We start from the raw sequence: 23,003 nt of genomic DNA, 5'->3' as shown, positions 1-23,003 counted from the left end.
ACATCAATTTCAAGTTAATATAAATCCGTGTTTAATCGCGTTGAAACAAAATCCAACTGGGTTAAGTCTTATACAAGCTGATATAAATAAATAATTTTTAGTATAGTTACAATTTTTATATGTGTTTAACTTGGGTAAAAATAAGAGGATGGAACTTAGAGTTTTATCAATATTAGCCCTTAAACTAAACCCCTTGCTATATCTAAATATGTTATTCTTTTAATCAAAATCATATTTAATTGAAATGAAGAATTTAAATACCAATAAACGTCATTTGTCGCGTCACTTTTAATAACGAAATAAATACCGAAACTTTTCACTTTGTTTTAACGTTCTCCGAGTATGACATTTTAATTTTGAAATTAAAACTTCAGTAATTTCTATTAAATTTAATTTCTCAACAATAATAATAAAAACTCGGACAGCCATTTGTATTAATAAAAAATGTAAACGTATGACCATTAATTAAATGTTTTTTTCTCCCCTTCCCCTTGCTGATTAGCTTTTATCATTGGTAAAAAAAAAAGAAAAATGAAGCAACAAACTTGTTAAAAAAAAAATATCTTCGCATAAAACACACTGCGTTATCTTCATAGAAATAACGGAGTGTATGTTAAAAAGTAATAAAACAAAAGTAAACTTTTGCTTGCTAACGTTAATTATTCTTTTAATGCGATACTCCAATTCAACGTACACATATATACACATATATATTTTTAATCTTTAAATCGTAACAGGTATCACAATACGAAATGCACATATACTTACTGACCCTGATAAGTGGTAGAGATTGTAAGAAAAGTAAAGAAATGGAAAAAGAAAAGAAGGTAAAAGAAGTAAAGAAATTGAGAATGAAAAGAAAAGGAAGTTATTTATATAAGACTTTTTCATTTTATTCTTTCACTTCCATTGTTCACAATCAACTGCAATAATAGTCATTCGTCCGAGTTTTAGGTTTATATAGAATATTCTTTTTGTTTTCAAGTTTCGTTAAGATTTTAGCTATGACTCGTTATCGGTTTCGTTATCATCTCGTTCTATTTTTCCAAGTTTCAAAAGAACTCGGTTAGAATCGTTTTAAATGTGTAACAATACACAACCAACACCTGAAATACGTGAACTATTCTTGTAATCATTTTCATTCGTCTTGTCGTTAATGGCACAATTTTTCTTCACCGACCTTTTTTTCTTCTATTTTTCTTCTTCCCTCTTCTTTCGTATTTCTTTCTTTCGTTTCCTTTTATTTTTTTTTTATTGTTTGTTCTTTCTTTTTTTTTTTTGTTCATTTACACGAGCGTTCAAGTTTACGATTGCCAAGCGTATTCTACGATTTCAACGAAGCGAAATTACTGTCGTTAAAGGAACGCATCCACGAAACTCGGTCACGGTAATAGTGTCACGTTAATTCTCGTTAAGGGAATATCGTGTCAACGATCTGTTTTCTTTCTTACCTTTACGAAAGAAGCTTCAATTGTTACTACCTAAGGATCGCTAACGATTTAGCATTAAATGTTTTATTTTTTTTATTTTATGGCGAGTCTAAAAACTGCACGAAATTTACGTTTACATTTAAATAATCAAACATCAATGTACTCCTAATTTTTATAAAATCAACCGAAATGATATTTTATTTTTTTATATGGATCACTAAAATCTTTATATTCATATTTGAAACCAATTTTTTTTACATGTTACGTTAGAATTTAACATTTTTATTATTAATGTAAATTAGGACGATGAGTGACGGTTGAATTTCAAAGGGTTAATAATTTGTTTGTAAAAATGTTTATAAAAATAATGCGATGTTCAAATATATTCAATATTAAAATTATTTAAAAACTTACAAAAGTATACTAATAATCGTACTAGCATAATTAAAGAAAAAAAATCTAAAAAAAGATTACGTTCAAAAGAAATATTTTGAACTATTCCAAAAAGGGAATATCTCGTCAGTGAGAAAATAATAAAAGTTCCTTTACAGTTTGAAACTGTTAAAAGAAACGAGTGATCATTCGAATGAGTGAAATTGTTGGCACGACCTCAAGAATACGTGGATCGAATTCCTCGAAGGGTCAACATGCCCTTCAGAATTCTCGTAATATCCGGCTTAACATGCGCAAAGACGGTTGAGACTATCTAATTCAAAGAAAGATTCCACGTGTGTGTGCGAGCGTATATATTTTACTTCTAAGGGATGTTCCCCTTGTGTGTTCTTGAAATATAAATGTGTATGTTTGTACGTGTGTATGTTAGTATGTATGCGAGTGTGAATAGAAAGAGAAGGATTGAGAAAACAAGAGAAAGAGAGAAAAGTATTATAGAAGGACGAGTAATAGTTCGTGAGTATGAGTGAAACGAAAGATATGAACGAAATGAGAAAGAAAAAGAGAGAAAGAGAGAGTATAGGACAACGACACTCTCTCCCTCTACCGAATGACAAATGGAGACCACAAGATTGCGCCTCCGACATCCAATTAGCCCGACCTTTCTCTGTCTTTCTCTCTCCCTCTCTCTCTTTCTCTTTTCTTGTACCCTTTTCGTCCACACTCACGACGTCAGGTGCAGGACACATCGTAGAATTCAACCTGTAAACGGGAACACGTAGAGAAGGAAAGAGTACGTCCTACGGACGTTTAATCAACGAAGTCCAAACGTTGTTCCATGCGAATTCATTGGCTGGGTTGGTTGGAAAGAAAGAAAGAAAGAAAGATAGAAATGCGACTCTCTTTCTATCTGGATGCATCCAACGGGAAAGGTCAACTATTTCTTCCTTCAATTTTACTGCCATGTTTCTAGGATATCGATTTATGTCTGAAAAGGAAACCAGGTTGAGTTTAAGGACACTTTTTCAAGATTAATATGTTGTATGTCAATATTTTATTATTTTTATTTATTAAATTGTATATTATTTAATGTTTGTTAGGTTTTAATGGGTAATTTATGATTGTACTTATATATTTTATTATTTAATTAATAAGAAGCAAACAAATTAATGGGTGCATTGAAATTTGTTTTAATCAAATCTTCATCGATATTCGTATTATAGGTTTGGGTTATTGAGAAGTACTTTATTATGAACAATTATTTTTTCTATCCCATCTTTGTGGACACTTTTCAAGATGGATATGTTGCATGCCGGAATTTTATTATTTTTATTTATTAAATTGTATAATTTTGAAGGTCTGTTAGATTTTAATGAGTAATTTAAAATTGTATTTAATTTTATAATTTAATTAATAAGAGGAAAACTTATTAATTTGATTCAAATAATTATCAATGTTTGATTAATAGGTTACAGTTATTAAGCAATTATAAATATAATGAACAATTATATCTTCTATCACAGCTTTATGTATGTTAAAAATGATACCAGATGGCGTTTGAGGACACTTTTGAAGATGGATATATTGCGTTGCAAAATTTTGATATTTTTACTTATTAAATTATATATTAATAATGGTCAATTAGGTTTTAATAGAAAATTTATGATTTCATTTAATTTTATTATTTAATTAATAAAGGAAATACATAAAACTTTAGTGTATTGAATTTTGTTTGATTTAAATCTTAATTAATACTCGTATTATAGGTTAAGGTTATTAAACAGTACGTTTTTATGAACAATTATTTCTTATATCACATCTTTGTGTACGTTAGGTAGAAGTTTAAACACTCTTAGTTACACACATACACACACGAATGTCTATATGAGTATCATAAACGGTCGACTTTATCGTCGTTACCGATGAAGCGTGCTGCCAATATGCTGGAATGGAATGTGCTGATACTGAACCTTTAAGATAAGATCTCTTCAACGCTTTTACTTCTTTTTGCATTTATTTTTCTTCCTTTTAAAATCGAAAAGAGAGATTTGAAGTTCTTCGTCAAAAGCTTTATATAAAATCTTATTATTTTACTCGATTTCTCTTATACAATTATTAATCATCTTATTTATTAGATCTTTTTTCATTTATAGAGTTTTATATATTTTGTTCGATAAAATAATTTGCATTTTAATCGTACGATTTTAATACAACAAAATAAAATAAAATTAAGAAAATAATATACAGAATGAGCCTATATAAAAATTGATATTGGGATCTCTGGCAGGGGCATGGCGTAGCAATTCGACCTATCTACTCTAATTTTGAATTTAGCTACCAGGTGGCGTATTCAAGTGCTAGAGATCCTACGTGGCGTAGTGATTTGACCTATCTACACTAATTTTGAATTTAGCTACCAGATAGCATATTCAAGTGCTAGAGATCTGAATATTTTATTTTATATTGACACGTCTTTCGTATTTTTTAATTTACATACAATTATATATTTTTTATTTGTTTTCATTTCTCGACACAATGGTAAAACTGTTCCACTTGTTTTGTTGTCGGTAAAAAAAAAATTTCAAGCAACTTTCACCAAGTCGACAAAATAATAATGAAATATTTCAATGCGACAATACAATGAAATAAAACGCACGGATTGTCCAAATCTCTACTCAAATCTAAATTTTCGTACAAGAACCGAGAGGATGGAATTAATTAAGAGAACGACATTCCCATTCAAACTTGACCTATTTTTACGAAGATTCTGAGAGAACTGAAGAAAAAGATTGAAAGGTAGAACTTCATAGTATTTTCTTAATTTTTTGTTATTTTTTCTTCTCAAAGGACTAACCGATTTTATGCTAAGAAAAAAATTAAAATAAATCCGAAAAATTCGTTTATCATTTAAAAAAAAAATTGAAATAACTCAATGACGATAACAGAATGTGTATTATACCTAAAATAATACTAATTTGCATGTCATTGCATTATGTATTAAAATACAATTAATTTTGTCGCGATACATATTCTAATATTATCAAAAATAACAGAATATATTTGAGATAGTCGTGGATAACCAAAATATATATTGTATACGTGATTTTTGAATCAATTTTATAATTACCATATCACATTTATTATCTCAAATATATACATTTAAACAAGAATTTTCCAAAAGTCGTTAATTTATATTTAAATTTGTTAACTTTGTGCTATTTTTAAAAGTAAATTTTTAATGTAAATAAATCACAAGCAAACTCAATGACATTAACATCTAAAAATGACGTATAAACAATTAACAATTTAAAATAAACGAATATAATATCGCAATTCTATGAATAAACAAAAGTATAGATTTTTCAGATAGATTAAATATATTTTCAACAATTACTTTCCTTATAAAATGAGAAAAGAAAACAAAGTTTTTCCCTTTAATAAAACACAAATGTTTGGAACATTTCCACCCCTTCTTAACAACTAATTTCTTACTACTGTTCCGTAGTCTAGGTGAGTGTTGGCAATAACGTCAGACCTTTGTTTCCCAGCAGGTTATTCGATACTTTTGTAGCCCGTAGAAATACTCTATTTACTTTATGGGGCTCACCGCGTCCATTTTTATGAGATAATTATGCAAACCGCGAAGAAGAGAACGCGAATGGGTTTCGGGATGTTAAGCGGCCTATCTGCACATTTCACGGGATATTCGAAAATATAGCTTTGCTTATTTACTTAGACATGAGCGATGATGTTAAAAGGGTTGATACTGCTTCTATATACATATACATATAAATGTGCATGTGTTTGTATGAAATCTTTTCTTTCTTGCGTGTTAAAGTAATTAGCCCTCTATTTTCTTTATAGTTCGTCGTAATTCTCAGAAGGATAAAAAAAAAAAAAAAAGAGACAGAAAAAAAATCCTCGAATATGAAAACTTCTTCTCTTTTATTATACGGATCTTCTTCTTATGTTTCTTTTTTTTTCTATTTACGAGCAACTGCGTATGCGAAAAAAAAAATAAGAGTTAGAGAAAGAGATGGAAAGAAAGTGGAGAGAAAAAAAAAGAATTTTAAAGTTTTTTCTCGCTCGAAGAGACGTTGTTTTTCGAGATCCATCAAGGTTTCTCGTCAAAGAGCAAGTCTTTCCCTTTACCCGCACGTTCGTCGAGTTTAATAAAAAAGAGGGACGTTGGTTTTGGTTTTACTTTAACTCTTACTATCTTTTTCTCTTTTTTTAAACTTTCTTTTTTCTTTTTTTACAGCATCCACACGAGTAACGTCGTCGACATCGTCGAGTTATTCGACTTTTGATTTTTAATTAGAGATTTCCTGGATTCTCTCTTTCTACTTCTCTCTCTCTCTCTCTCGTGAGAGTTTTTACTCGTTCTCTCTCATTTTTTTTATATTTTTATTTTTCGTTTTTTCTGTTACTATAAATGTAGAGATTTTCAAGTATGCCGTTCTTATTCACGCAAAGGTGCCACATCTGTTTTAACATCTTTTCCTTGCCTGCCTTTACGACCACAGCTCAGAGTGCTCAACCACTCGACGAGCCTTCTCTCTCTCTCTTTCTCATTCTCTTTTTATCTTTTTCTATCTCATTTTATCAAATTCTCTGTCTCTCTTTATGTAGGTCGAGAATGCAGGTAGCTCTCTTAATTAATTGATCCTCTTCAAAATCAACGTTGGAAAAAGACGCAACTACATAGAGTGAAAATGAAATAAAAAGAGACATAAGAACAAAAAAAAATATATAGCAAACATGATACACAAGATGAGGATTTTTTTTTCTTTTAACTTATGTATACGTTTGTGCATACATTTTAGAGAGGTATTTTTATAAAGAAAAATCGTTGATAGTACGGCTACTTGTGTTTTCAGTAAAAAATATTTTTTTTATAAAAAAATGTTTACAAGTTTAAGTAATTGAGAGTTTTAGAAATTGTTTGATTTGATTTTAGTTATGAGTATCAAAAGTATTGCATATATTAATTTTTTTTTTAAATCATAGTAACTTTGTTTAAATCCATGTTTTTATCGTTGACCCTAAATTAAGTTTTTCAATTTTAAATTTACTAAATGTATAATAAAGTAATAGTAAATTTACCAATTAATGTGGTACATTTAATTATCTTTATGATAATCTGACTTCAGAAACAAAGGAAAGTACAATATTTAATAATTTTGACTAATACTTAGCTGATACTTAATTTACTGTTTTCAAATTGTTGATAATAATTCTAATAATTATTATTTTTGATATCAGCCAGTAATTTTATTTAATTACAAATTTTTGTTAAAAGTTATCTATTCGATAATTGTTCAGATAAAATCGAATACCAGATTGGATTGCAATCTTAACGAAATAAACGCGTACAACGTATATCTTGATACGTAAATTGTACATTTGTTAAAATTTCTATAGTAATTTAAATTTTAATCGATTTAATAACTTATTTTAGCCACTCGACGAAAATCGAGTTTGAATTCGTTATAATTAAATATATCGATGAAAATCGAAGTAACGAAATGATGATTTATAATAGTTATTTTCTTGATCGTGTTAACGGGTAGATGCAAAGCAACCAACAAACACCGACGTAAAGATCGACAATGTTTGTCAATGTCGATGATTTAACGTTTATCGAGATTCTCGTTGTAATAATGTAGAGTTTGCTTGTGCAGATGCAGTCTTCCGTTAACACGCCGTTAGCATGTTTAGTCGTCTATAAATACAAACAGTTAACGTGAGTAATTGTTATTATTAACAGATAAATAATATCCTACTTTCTTTCAATTCTGTCAGATATTATTTATTATTTTTATATATATTTTTAATAAAATAAAAGAAAATTCAATATGTTTGATTTTTTTATAATTATTTATTTTGTATACAAAAAATTGCAAATTCATGTACCGTGTTTCCTAACACCTTGTACAACCTTTATAAATGAACTGAAATCACAAAAAACTAACAATTTGAACAGGTTTCAAAGTTATGTTTGTGTTTTGGTAATTCACGATAACTTATCTTCATAGAAAGTGCTTAAAATAATTGTTTAAATTTGCCGCTAATGTTGTCTAGATGGCTTTTTGTCCAGGGATATTTAGTTGTTAATAAGCGTGTTCCGGGGTTTTTCGGTGCAGGACGTAAAAAGGGATTCCCCATTGAGTTACGACAATGTGTTACATCCATAAGAATCGTTTGTAAAAAGTTTCCTAAATTCCAACAACCATAATGTTTTATGTACGATCAACAGAAACTTTGTAACAATGATAATTCTCGATTTGTATTTCTAAACAGTTGTCTGTTTCTTGTGGATATTTCTTGTTCTTGCTGATGACGCAAATTCTGTAAATTAAATTTAATCATTTTAGTTTAATGGATTCAGTTTCATCATTCAGTTTTCTTGCTAAAGGTATTTCGTTATTTTCTATTTGATGTGCGTTAAAAGTTACAAGTTTGTAATAAAATTTTTATTTCTCTTAGTTCATTTGAAAACAATTGTGTATTCAACATCCATTACGAGAATTGAAGAACTTCGTGAATGTATACAATAAGTCTGTCAATAGATTCGTCACATTTGTGGAATTATTGAAAGATTGCATAATTCTATGATGCAACGACTGCAAGCTTAAATGCAAACCGAGCTTGGTTAGTCATTTCAAATAACTTTTATGAAAATAAACTTTCGTGAATTATTTGAACACAAATGTGGCTATAACTTTGGAATAAGATCAAATAGAACACATGTGCTTATTTAAACTTTTTCCATTGTTTTGATTTCCCTTGTCAACTTTTGAAATTGGTCACACATATTACAAGATATCTTGTATATTTTAATAATAATTGTAACAATATAAAATACTAGAAAAATTACTTCAATAATAATATTTTTGTTAAATATTAACGAAGATTTAACAAGTATTAAGGTTATATATTATTATTGTAACATTTATTAGAGTTGAAACTTCACTTGTAATGTATAATTATTAATATAATCATACTTAAAATATTACAAAAAGTATTTATAAGTTGAGTACCGTAAATTATCTTTTCTAAAATTCTCTTTTAATATAGGAAAAAGTATTTGTTTAATCGCTTCTTTTGAAAAGTGATTATTCCGCGCGCATAAAGTATCCGGTAAGTTTGATATCAGCCGCATACCAAAGCTTAGAGCCGACTATACTCGATTCTCCAGCTTTGACTACATCCTTCTCATTCCACTTTGCCCTACTTCCATTTTCCCACTATTCTCTCCTGATGCACGTACTCCTACTACTACCAGTACTACTACTACTACTACTACTACTGGTATTACTATGTGTATAAACGTGTGCCCGAATTCGTTTTAAAATTTTTGTGATTTTCAAGCAAACGAATTTTGGCAACTAAAAACAAAGATAAAAAAAAAAAGAATAAGAAAGAAAAGAAGAATAAAAAAAAGGATAAAACAAGAAAATCGAGCGTTATTTTTTGTCCAAAGTTACGTTGGATAGTACAAAGAAAACTATTTGGTAGCAATGAAAAAAAAAAAAAAATGAGTAAAAAAGAAAATAAAAAACGTAAAAAAAAGGAAAAACAAGATCAACGAAAACCAAAATAAAAAAAGAAAAAAAAACATGGTCCACGAACGAGAAGCGCTGTACACGTTCTCGACGAATTATTGCGCGAAAGTAATTAACGTTTTAAACGTCAGCACGATGCACCCGCTAGTCGACGTAGCGTACAATGTAATTTTTCATCCCCTTGTCCTCTTCTCGGATTCTTCCCTAAATTACATACATCCCAACACACATCCTCCTCTCACCCCCCTTATACACCTTTACACTACAACGAATGTAGGAACTTTCAAAAAATTTTCCCAATATTGTCGTTAATTATTACACCGCGTAATTAATATTTTAATGTGGCTTATCGTATTAACGCCAAAACGTACGAGAGTTTCTGAACACGGGGTGGTTGGATGAGGAGGGGGGTTTAGGCAGTGTAGAAGAATTACGAACGATGAGATATGATTTTAACTGGAATGTCATGTAATAAAATCATAAACAAAATGCGAGTGATGAAACCATCCGTGAACGAAATGCGTCTGTTTCTCTCTCTCTCTCTCTCACTTTGTCTTTGTCAGCAGGATGAAACTACAACGAAGGGACAGGCCATGACGCGCAGGGCCGTGAAAAGTTCCCATAAATTATTCTCTCACACGGAATGTTTTTTAACGAATCAACGGGCCAAACTTGTGTGGGTTGAAAAAAAGAATAAACGAAAAAAAAAGAGGAAAGAATATAAATAAAAGGAAATTAAACCAAAGGTAGAGCGTGTAACAATTAAAAGAAAAATTATAGACTTGGAAAGTCAGGAAGAATATTGTGCAAAAAATATTATCTTTCGTTTTCTAGTTTGTCGTTTTAAAAACTTGAAATAAGATTATTATTCTCTGTTTATACAGGACCATTCGATATTACGAACTTTATCACTACCTTGTGTTACTCGAATACACGAATATACGAGCTATACTTTTTCTTCCTCGTGTTACTCCTCTTTTACCTCGACAGAGGGGATTGGATGGATTCGTCAAAGCCGTGAGTTGAATATTCGATCGGTATTTTACTAAACAAAATGCTTCTGACACACATCCTTCGTGTACAGATATATTTTACATGTATATACGGACAGGTGTGCATTTATCACGTGTCTTTTCAGATCCTAAGAAAATGAGGACGTCAACGTGCTGAGAAAGAATAGAAAAAAATTTCTCCTAATTTTATAACATTTACCATATGTCCTGTTTAACCATAAAAAATAGTAAATTTGATTAATTTATATGACATGTATGTTTTAATTACACTTAACAGGATTTACAATTTTATTTGAAAGTCATCAAAATATGAAGAAACATTGAAATACTAATTGTTTATTTCATACTTAAAAAAAAAATGACAATACGTTGTTCTAATTATGATTGTTAGTAATATTGTATTAAGTTATATGATTTGATTTATTATGGTGAAATCGAAAGATCGATTAATCGGAAATACAAAATATATTTTTTATCAGAGGTGAATGCCATTAAAAATGGAGGTTGAAAGTTGGAGGGTTACAAAGCCGTAAGCTGGCGCCACATTCGGAGGATTTTGGTACTACGAGAGAACGAGGAAGGGTTAGGAAGGAAGGTGGTGATTTAGAAAAGCAAGTTTATCCCGTGAAGCTTTTCGATCAAAGCCATTTCCAACGTGTATATCCTACGGATATACCTAAGTTCGTACTTGAAACTTTGAAGAATCTTCTTTAGTTTCGGAACGCAACTTAGGTTTCGATTCAAACATTTATAGATAAAAATCATAAACAAAATTCTTCATAATTTTCATATTGTATTTCACCGAAACATATTTCGAAAGTTCATCTAGAAGAATTAACAAAATAAAATTAAATGAAGAGAAGTTAATTTTCCATTTATCTATCTTGCAAATTGTTATTTTAATAATTAACCTATTCGTTCAGATATGCTTGCCAAGAAATGTGATTTACATAAAAAGAATTTTATTAGGGTTACTAAAAAACAGGAAAATAAGAATGTTTCTTCATATTTTCCAGATAGATGATACTGACAAAATACGAAGAAAACTAGTTTCACTTTTGCAATTAAAAAATGAAAAACCTTTCACCCCGACCTAGTAATATTAAATTTAAAGTATGCAATTATACCGTACAATCAGTGTACAATCATTTTATTCAAGCATCAATTATTCGAGTACGTGTATCTTCTTCGTAAATGATAGTTCGATCACGTACGTGAGTATACAATTACTTGTATATGAGATTAGAGTATTTTTAAAAACACAAGTCACGTGTGTATACGAACCTTCGTAGCGTAAGGGTTAAGAATTTTATTAAATCCAAAGAAAAAAAGAGTATGATGATTTTGTAACGAGTTCGCAAAGAGGTTGGTTGGGTGGTGAAGAGTGGGGTGGGAAGGGGGTGAGTAGGGAAACTGAGATAGGAAGAATCGATCGACGAAAAGTAGAGTTGCACGGTGTAGGAATACACGAGTTTTGCGTTGCAATAACCAACGCACCCTCGACGTAGATAATCGCCTCGTAATTCACATATCCACGGTCATTATTATTCATACTTCGAAGCGAGAGACCACGTTACGCGAAGGCAAATTGCCAACGAGTCTGGCAAATACCACGTTCTACTTGCATCTACCTATATATATATATAGATATATGTATATGAGTGTGTATATTTATATATGTGTGTGCGTGTTCATGTGTGCATATGTGTATATCTACGTAGGTATAGAAGCTTAGCTTTTCATCAAGCATTATATGACGTTCAAGCCTTTCATACACGTACACATTTTTCAGAGAGTGAACGTAATAGTGTAAGTCGCGAAGAACTATGAAACCAGTGTTAGTTTACTTTTGGAAGTTAATAACACTTTAGTCAACCTTCGGTATAACATCGATCGGTAGTTGCTTCATCCGTTAAAGTGGATAAAATCCATGGATCCCGCGCTTATGAGAATTGAGAACAATATTCTTTGTTCTTTTCATTCTTTTTTTTTTTTTCATTCATCGAATCGTACAATGAACCTACATTATAAAAAAAAAATGAAAATTGCAATTCGAAGTATTAACAGATTATACGAAATGATGTTTAGTTATGAGAGTATTGAAATTGCTTTAAAATCCATATTTCAGAGTGATGAATAATCATTTTTGTATTCATTTTTAATACTTATAGAATGTACTTTAGTTAAATTAACATAGTTTAATTCAAAGTGGGATATTGTTTGAAGGAATTCTTGAATGAAAAGAAATTTATTTGCGAAATTTTCCCAATTTCAAATAATACTCACATCCCCCCCCCCTTCGCATTGATAAAAAGTGCATCATAAGTATTTTTTTTTCGTTTATGAATGTATATATTAATTTAAAAAGAAATCAAATTTCAAGGATAATTTTAAATAAAAAAAATATCATGTGGGCAGATCACACGTGTTTAAAGTGAAACCTTCGAAAAACTAAGTTTCGAAAGAAAGAGACGACTGCAGAATATCGGGAGTAGGATAATTGTTGGGTTTATTTGTTATATTATTATTATTATATTATTGTTATCACATTCAAAAATTATTATACGTTTTATTGAAAACACATATAAATAGATAACATACTACACAGCAAGCAAGTTCTCAATTCAAAGAAATGAGACGAGTTGCTTCTGGTAACTAAAAAATGCATGGTAACTAAACACCTCTGTTAGTGTAGTAAACACCTCTATAGTAAGGTTTTTTCCGAAAAGTAGTGTGGTTTTTTCCGAAAAGTCCGTAGGGTCTTTCCGATAAGTCCGTAGGGTCTCGTCGGATAAGTCCGTAGGGTCTCGTCTGATAAGTCCGTAGGGTCTCGTCTGATAAGTCCGTAGGGTCTCGTCTGATAAGTCCGTAGGGTCTCGTCCGATATGTCTGTAGGGTGTGTTTAATCAGGCCTCGTAGAATAGTCTTGTTAACAAGCCTCGTTAAAAAGCCTCGTAATCGAGTTTCTTGTATTTACAAAGTTTTCTGTTTTATTGGAAATTTAGTATAAATTTCCTAAATACGCAAACATTATAATTAAAAAACATGTCTTTGGATATTTATAAAAAAAGTATTCTACAATGTTATTTAATTCTTTTTCTTTCATGTATCTTATAATCAATTTTTTTTTTGTAAAATTTTGCATACAATTCAATTATTTTAATCTATATATTTTATAATCATTAATAAAAATAATATTTACGAAATAAGTAATTTCATAATAATTTTTCAATAAAATAGAACATTTTGAAATAGAAAAGAAATGACACGTTTGGTAAAAAAAACATACCACACACCTTCTTTGTTTATGTCGACCATCGGCTCGTTTGGACCTTATACTTTTGTCGCATACCTATGTGCTTATCTCTGCTTATTCTTTTACCCTTCTATCGCTTCTACCTACAAACAGGTATAGGATCGAAATAATATGTGTCTACGTTTCGTAGTATACAGTCGCTCACAAACACAAACATATACAACCAGGAGCGATAACTATGTAGCAGAGCATAAAGATGAGACCGAGAATAGGAAAAGCTTATATCTATTTTCTGTCTCATTCTCTCGCAGGACTATATGTTTATCTCTTTTTCTCCTCTTACTAAATATCGTGGCCGTTACATCGCCGCCCGCCGCTCCGTTGCCTAGCCGCCCACCGCTCCGTTGCATCGCCGCTTGCCGTTGCGTTTCACTTTTTTTTAAATTACTCCCAATCTAAAGAAGTTTTCACTTCAAAAATAAATTTCAGAGATAATTCTTAAAATGATGATTCACTTAAAAACATTAGAAAATCTTCCAAATACCTTTATCTATAATTGTAGGTTATAATTTTTCGTATACGAAGTATTACGAGATAACCAAACATATATCTTTGAACTATATACATATTATATCGAAACGTTCTACGGTATAAATTCATCGAATTCACATCGGGGTCCTCCTTTTGAATGGGAATCGAACGTCGTCCTCTTCCCTTTCCTCCTCTACCTCCTCTTCCTCCTTTTTCTCATCCTCGTCATTCTCGTCGTAGTCGTAGTCGTCATCCTCGTCGATTTCAACGAAACGTTTCGAACGAGCTCTTGGTATGGAATATATGTGGGAAAACCTTCATCGTTTCTCTCCTCCACGTGTCAAACGAAAAATATGTCAGTGACAGTCGGTATGTGTCAGTTCGAACGAAGTCCGCGGCGGGCCTTCGCTTGCTTGCGTTTGCCGTTTCTCATCAACATGCGAAAACTTTGTTATTTGTTTGAACACGTTAAATTATGCATGCGCAATATGTCGACGGGGGCTTTTCCGAGTGGGAGTATGCGATTCTAGTATGCGACTGCTGGCGATGATGTTCGGGCGAAGGTAGGAGGGAGGGCAAGGTGGGGGGTTGGAAAGAATGAGAGGGGGTAAGGGGATTGAAGGAGGATGAGAGCAACAGCAAGTGATGGGGAAACGAAGGAGTAGAAATAGAAGTAAGAGTAAAAGTAAAAGTGGAAAAGAAACCTATTGGGGGTGGTTGGGTGGTTGGGAGTTGAAGGGATAAAAGGGTGTTGCCCATAGGCAAGGAAAGGTTGCAACATTTGAAAGGGGAGGGAGGGTGCAAACGACACCAAGCTACTACGAACGTTTCTCTTTCTCTCAAACGTAATTAAAACAACAATAAAGTGCTAACGCACAACAATGAACGAACCTAATAACTTGCTGCCAAGGTTTGGAAGTTCGTAAAGAGCGAAGATGAGAAAGGGAAAGAAAGAAAGAGAGAGAGAGAGAGAGAGAGAGAGAGAGAGAGAGAGATGGAACGAGAGAGTCCGAGGTTTTCTTCGAAAAGAGAAAAGGGGTCGGTGTCGTTAAAGAAAAGTCGATTAAATTTTACGAACTCGTCTATCTTTCTTCTTCTTCTTATTCTTCTTCTTCTTGAAACTTTATTATCACCGTAAGAATGGTTTCTTCTCTTTCTATCGTTTTTATAAGTATCACGCTCGTTCGTTAATATTCCGTTGGAAGGATGTAAATATTTAAAGCGTTTTGAACGACTTCCAATGACCTAATTAAAATTAAAAAGGGGGATAGGAAGAAGAAGAGGAAAAAAGGTGAAAGAAAAATGAGTGGTACGAGATTTTCAACGCGGATTTATCGAATCGTTTTTACGTACCCTTTTTTTATTATTATTATTATTATTATTATTATTATTACTATTATTATTATTATTATTCATGCTTAAACGATGCGAGTTAAAATCACCGTTGAGTTTTTGCATTAATCAATTCTATAAATAATACGAACAAATATCCTATCCGAATCGCAATTCAAATCAACACGTTTTTTACGAATCAAAACTGTAAGAAATCTCGCGCGTGTTTGAAATAATATTAGAAGAGGAAAAAATAACAAAAAAAGAAAGTAAGTAAAAATTGTCAACTATTATTCGTAAAAAACAAAATTGTTTAACCTAACGAAAGTACGGAAATTGTATAGATAAATGCGTTGGTATAGGAACGTTTAATATCGTCAAAGAGACTAAAAGTTATCAAAGGTAGTGAGGAATGAAGACGGGAGAGAAAAGAGGGGATTGTGAAGGGAGAAAAGGTGGGATAACCGAGGGAGGAAGAGAGGGTGTTCGAAGGGTTGAAAGTGTGCACGGATGTGCACAAGCGTATGCCTGGAAAATTGCTAGACAGACCAGCTCTTTCTCTCTCTCTCTCTCTCTCTCGTTATGTCGTCTACGTGTTGTATATGCGTGTACTAACACATCGTTGTATAATATGTATGTATGTGTGTGTATGTATTTGTGGAAGCTTTTGGAATTCTAGTTACACGCGTAGAGTGAGCGTGGCAACATATGAGATGCATTTTTTTAACCGCTCGACAAACGAACGAACGGAACGAACGAACGAACGGAACGGAACGAACGGAACGGAACGAACGGAACGAACGTACGTGACGCGACCGGGCTAATCAAAATCCGATGCAGCAGCAACGAGCGTCGATTAAACGACAACCCCCCCCCCCTCCCCTACTTTTTTCTAGAAAGCCGTTTGCCCGCAATACGCGCCAAGGGGGGTTCGTCGATTTTTCGAAGCAATGTAAAAGACAAAGATAGACATATGAAGTGTTCGATTCAACATTCTTCTCTTGTTATTTCTGTTTTTCTTTTCTTTTTTCATTATTTTTTCGTCAATTTCGTCGACATATCCCTGCCATTAAATCTTTGACCGTTGCAATCGATCACGTTGAAGTGTCTACAGTTTTTCTTTGTCTTTTTAGTTTTCTTTTTTTTTTTTTTTTTAATAAAGTGTTACAAAAACTTTTCTGTAAAGAATAGAAGAAAATGATGAACGTGTGTTATGAATATTCGCAAACATGAATCGAATTTATTTTAGATCATTTCAATTATTAATAAATTTAAAGTTGTAAGTATTGTTGTTTTCATTCTAAATTAAGGAAATAGTAAATTTATAAAATAAATAATTTTGACGATTAAAAGTATCGATAATTGAAATCTTTCAACATTAGTTCTTTATGGTTAAAAGGAATAAATTAATGAAGAAAATAATAATTTTGATAGAATATTTCAATGAATTAACGCATCCAAAATTTAAAGTTTGGATAATTCATTCTAATTTAATTTAAAATTTGGAAATAATAAAAAGGGAAGAATAGAAATTATTCTAAATTAAATTAGTAATGGAAAGAATACGAGAATAAAACTTTGGTTTAAAAGATTTTTAAACAAAATCAAAAATCAACAAATATGACCCTTTTGTCGATCATTTCGAAAAAAGATGATTGAGTTTTGCGAGTCTGGATGAATTCTTGTTATCCTTGGACATTTCTTATACTTTCCTAGCTTTTACTTTACTCGAGCAAAGAGTAAGTAAAGAAGAATAAAAAGAATAAAGAAAAGAAGAAAAGAAGGAACGAAGGAAGAGTTGAAAGAAGTAAAACGTATCGAGTTTTAGAACGCAGCGGAATAGTCACGAGAAAAATGCATGAAAGTTGTACTTCAATATCGGACTGTATGTTTGTTCAACGTTTCTCTCTTCTAAACAACTATGTTTCCTCTTTCTCTGTCTGTCTGTCTATCTGTCTTTGTTTTTATCTTTCTTTTTCACATCTCTCGTTGATAGCAACGTTGTTTAAAGTAGTGGTAAAAAAAAAAAATGAAGAAAAAAAAATATAATGTAGAAAAACCTTTCGACGAATATGTGCAAAGGTTTTTTTTATTTTTAAAGAATGTTCAGGTAGTCTGTTTGCATTGTCCTAATTTCACATTAACGAGAATGAAAGAAGAAGAAAAAAGGAGAATGAGAAAAAAATATATATGATACAAGAGAGAGTGAGAGAAAGATAGAGAAAAAGAGAGAGTAAAATACGAAAAGAGAATCTGTGTAGAAATATATATATATTAAATAGATATACGTAATAAGTGTATCAAGGATAATATAAATATTATAAATATTTTAATATATATTATTAATTTATAATTTAAAAAATATATATTGTATGTATATATATTTTTACACGTACTGTGCTTGTGTCAGTAAAAAATAGTAGAAGAGAGGAAAAAAAGAAAAGAAAAGGTAAAAGAAGTCATCCCACGTCATGGTCAACGTCATAACCCTCTGAAAATATTTTCCATATCGGGGTATTAAAAATGGGGTTGAAAATGCGAAAAGGTCTATGGAACGACGTGCCACTATAACCCGATATGTATATCGATTTGTATATAATCGATGTATATATTTGAAAATACATACATAATTTATATACACACATATTTCTAATAATATAAATTAAATATATACATATCTATTCATAAGTGAGAAAGAGAGAGAAAAAGGTCGAGAATGAAAAGGGAAAGAATGAAAAAGAGGAAAAGAGAAAGGGAGATAGAAAAGGGAAAAAATAGAGAAAGAAATATCAAAAGAAGAGACCGTATAAAGGGAATTTCGATACATCCGTCCATCTGCGCACGCGACCTCGATACCAGTGTGGAAGCACGAGTAACCAGAGGAGAATACATTGGGAAATCGTAATGGATATAGCTCGGAAGAATAATCTGTACGTGAGCGATCGTTTAATCATTAGAATAGTACACGATAGGAATTTTCTACTACATATATCGATATGTCAAACATTTAATTGCTTTTTAATTAATGAATATTTATTTAACGATATTGCATATTTTTCTTATGTTCTAAAACGTTAAATCGTATGAAGATATTTTTATCGTATACTGGGATTCAAACTTTAATGATTTTCTATTTTTTTATCCTGAGAAATTAGGATCATACTTCAAATGTTTTCTTGATTTTTACTTTTTAATGAATTTATTTTATTTTATTTTTTTTTAAATATACTAATAGTTAATTGATGAGAGTGTAAGTTTTTCGTTGTAGATTATGTTATTTATTTTTGAACGAAATTGTACTTTTTAAGTTTTTTTAATTATTATTTTATTTATTTTTATTATTCTTTGTGATTTAATTATTTACACTAACACCTTACTCTTTAACTCTTTCTTTAAGATAGTTTAAATAACTTCCAGTTATTATTACTTTAATCGATTAGTGTATTACCAGTGTTCAACTTATTACAATTGTTCTTTCTGTATCTGACTTATATAATTTCAATTTAAACAAGACGATATTCTTTTTAAATACCATGTTTTCTATTTGATATATTTTTATAATTGCTTTCTTTTTTATATTTCAAAAAATATAAAATATTTTTAAATATTCCCCAATTTACCCACATTTTATACACTTCCGGTCTAAGGTTTGGAATCGTTTGCTAATTTTCGTAAAAATCGAAGATATCGATCAATTTTGATATGATCTATCAAAATTAAATGAAATGTTATTAACAATAAGTTGTATTGTTTTTAAAAAAGTATCAGCATTTTTTTATCGTACAATTTATACATCCAGTTTATGGCAATAATTGAAATGAATTTTTCTATTGGGATTCCTTTAAAAACTTTTACAAGCAACATAGAAAAATATTTAATTAAAAACATACTATAAACTAATTACTAGAGTTCCTAAAATATATCAGAATTTTGTTTTAAATAAATTCTTGCATAAAAAAAAAAATAATACATAAAAGAAAATATTTTACTTGTAAATTTTTCTTAACAAATAAAATATCTACTTCGGTTATTCCAAAGGGATTCATTAGCTCTTAAATATATTCCGTCACATTTTTGCAAATTTACATAAGAACTCCAAACTTCGAGCAGTTGGTGTATAAATTCATATAAGTCTCATTAATTATTTCCCACCATGATGACCATAAGACGTAAACAGGAAATAAGCATTTTTAACTTTCCTTTGTAAGCACGAAAGAGCTTCGTTAACATCGACCGAGTGAGGTGGGCTAGAAAAAAGAAAAACAACAAAATAAAATAATAAGAAGGTATAATAGAATTGAATTCATTCTATTCGAGGTCAAGAAGGTTCAAATATATGCAAATGATTGCATAAACGAGTGTTTGAAAGACAGGGGACCTTTCCGGTCATGACTATATATATACAACGCGGGTAATAATTGAAGCGACACACGAGTGCAATTAAATTCGAAGTTCCACGTGGAAGGGGTTTGGAAGAAGAGAAAGGTAAAGGAGGTAAAAGAGGAGGAGGAGTTGGGAAAGGCGGGTAGGAAGGGAAAAGGAATGAACGTGAATGACGCGTCACGTCTCTCACTCTCATCGTTTTCCATGGATGCACGTGCACGGTAGATTCAAGTGTGAGCACGTGACACATCGAGACCTTAATAGCGCTCTGTCTCGAAGGGATTTGTGGTTTGGGAAAAGGTTTTAAGGGTCGTCCTCGAGTGTCTCTTAACAGCTGCGCTTTCTGACTGTACAACTCGATGATGCTACACGGAAACACAATCACCCGACTACTGTTTCTTCTTTTTTTCTTCTTCTTTTTATTTCTTTTTGTTTTGTATACTCTTTGATACCAATAACCTAGATTCTTTGTAAAATTATCTAATTAACGATACAAGGGAGGTTGAGTAATGATGCTTATTAATTATGAATGTAGGTTAAGTTATATTTTATTTTTACGTTTGATATTTTCTCATATTTCTTTTAATTTTTATTCAAAATTATTATATTATTTGTAATAGTTGTTTAAAGCTTAATATGCGATGCATTTTAATTTTTAATTATTTGTAAATTTAATTTTAATATTTAACATATGAGATGATATATTAAAAATATAATAGGAAAATGGCATACCATATGTTACTTTGTAAAAAGATAACGTGTTTTTTTTATGATATAATTATGTCTATTAAAATATTAAAATTCAATCTAACAAAAGATACAAAATAAAATATTTTTCAACACAAAACAAAGTATTAAAAATATAATAGAAAAATAGAATACCATATGTTACTTTGTAAATAGTAAATTTGTTTTCTTATGATTTTTCTTGATATAATTATTCTTATTAATTCAAATTCGGTTTAACAAAAGATAAGAAATAAAATATTTGTCAACACAATGCAAAGTATTAAAAATATAATAAAAAATAGCATTTGCAATTTAATACCTAATAAACCATAAATAAAATATCTTTTATAAAAAAGAAAAAGTTATAAATTCAAGACAAAAATCAAATTTCCATTATACTAAAGTAATACTATAATAAGAATAAAAATACTCAACAGTAATACGATTCAATCAGTAGTACATAGAGTTAAAGAAAAAAGAGGAAAAAAAAAGTCAAGAGAAATATTAGTTCGTTCTTTCTTAGTACTTTGGAAATACTTCGGATTCCTGAGAAAGAGAAAAAAAAGAGAAAGGGAGAAAGAGAGAAAGAGAGAGTCGAAAATATCTTGGTTAAACTGGTTGAAAACGGGGATAGGACCGATGTAATACTTAGGAAAAAGGAAGAAACGTAGGAAGGAAGGAAGAAAGGAAGGAAGGAAGGAAGGAAGGAAGGAAGGAAGGAAGGAAGGAATGAACGAACAGCAGCACCAGCAGCAGCCTCTGTGTGGACATCGTTTTGAATAGAGTGCACTCGACCTTTCGTACTTCGGGTTCAACATACTTTCGCCGTCTCTAACCTACGTCTAGTACGTCGTGCTCGCGAGCTCTTATTAAACGTGGCGATTTATCGCTAGTAATAACGGTGCGGTCTGCTGGCGTTGCTCGTCGGCAAAACCCTCTCCTCTCCACACCTCACCTCATCCCTCCTCTCCTCTCTCATCTCGAAAAGGAAGGAAGGAAGGAAGGAAGGAAGGATGGAGAAGGAAGGGCAAGAGCTAGAGTAAGGGTTTATTTCTTGGAAAAGCGTACGATATATAGCACACATACAAACACACATATACATGTGTTCACACACATGTTAATACACTTACGTTTATACTTATATCTCTACACACATACTTACATGCACATGACATACGTACATACGTACATACTTGTGATGAACCGTAAATGTGCTCGTACGATTTCAACGTGCGTGAGTCCCCAGAGTAGATTAACAATTTCTGACATTTTAGTGCCTTACCCGGATGCGTTAACGCCACTTCAAGTAGCGAAGCGCAGCCCTTACTGACTGTAACGAGCTTCAGGATTGATTAACCGTCTCGTCTCGTCTCGTCTCGTCTCGTCTCCAAGTTACAAGAACCGTCAACTCCTCCTTCCACAACCCACTCCACCTCTTCTTCTCCCCACAACCTCCCTCTCGTCCGTCGTCCACGTGGATTCTAAGCAAACGAGTTGCCCTTTTAACCTTACTCTTCTAACCTTCAACCTACCTACTCTTACCGGATCGTAATTAGCGCGTGATTAATTACTTTATCTTATATTTTTTATTTTTTTTACATCTTACTAGCTTATGCTTTATTTCTTTTTACTTTTTCTCGTTCTTCTTGATATATGATCAAAAATATATCTATCTTATGTAAAATATTCGATTACATAATCGTTTCTTTATATCAGTAAATCTAATTACTATTATTATTATATCAAAGTTATTAAATTTATTATTAAAATCATATATCGGAAAAAATACGAAATAATATTTTTTTCACTATATTTGTTTTTTTTTTTATATATTTTAATTATTTGATATATACATTTTAAGAATAAAATATAAAACAATTTTATCTAATTACATATAGGATACGGTTAAAGCGTATAATGGAATTTGTAGGTCTCGAATTACAACAAAATAACCGTGTGAATACGGTCATTAAAGTTGTACGCACTGAGTATGCAACCATAATTAAAATTATTTTCGAGTATATTCAAGAGCGACCGACAGGTGCATTCCCACGTGTATATCGACGAGTTGAAAGCCCGCAGAAGCGGAAAGGGTCACCTGTTATATGATCGGGTTAAGGACTCGAATAAGCATTATTCATAAACTGTGAACGTATATCCTTAAGTTATTCATCTCATGAATTAGTAAACACGATGAAGAAGAAGCCCCTACTAAGTTCGTCTATTGCTAGGACCACCTAGTAAAAAGGCGCGTGTCATCATTTATTTTCATTTACGACTTATCTTCTACGAATTCTATTACCTTTTTTTTTCTATTTCTTATTTCTAATTGAGTTTTTTTTCCTTCTCTATCCTTCTTCTCACAAAC

The 23,003-nt window shown here is 31.1% G+C and overlaps 1 protein-coding gene and 1 long non-coding RNA gene across 5 annotated transcripts in view; one reads left to right on the top strand and one right to left on the bottom strand.

The window, feature by feature from the left end:
• LOC107065369 (uncharacterized) overlaps positions 1 to 23,003 on the top strand; it is a 393,202-nt gene that overhangs the window by 136,129 nt on the left and 234,070 nt on the right. The gene's annotated exons all lie outside the window — the stretch shown is intronic.
• LOC149031409 (uncharacterized) lies at positions 7,211 to 22,336 on the bottom strand. 2 transcript variants are annotated; one of them, XR_016177746.1, is made up of 2 exons: positions 21,798 to 22,336; positions 7,211 to 8,174 (listed from the first exon to the last, which is right to left on the bottom strand). It is a non-coding gene; the product is annotated as an uncharacterized LOC149031409 (long non-coding RNA). The 2 variants fall into 2 exon arrangements; XR_016177747.1 differs by having other exon boundaries at positions 21,825 to 22,336.

Source organism: Polistes dominula, unplaced genomic scaffold (assembly GCF_049000335.1).
Source record: "Polistes dominula isolate Pdom_NZ unplaced genomic scaffold, Pdom_raw_medaka contig_21, whole genome shotgun sequence".
In the NCBI taxonomy this organism is placed as follows: domain Eukaryota; kingdom Metazoa; phylum Arthropoda; class Insecta; order Hymenoptera; family Vespidae; genus Polistes; species Polistes dominula.
The sequence above is the reverse complement of the archived record's forward strand: the minus strand, read 5'-3'. Positions and strand labels throughout refer to the sequence as shown.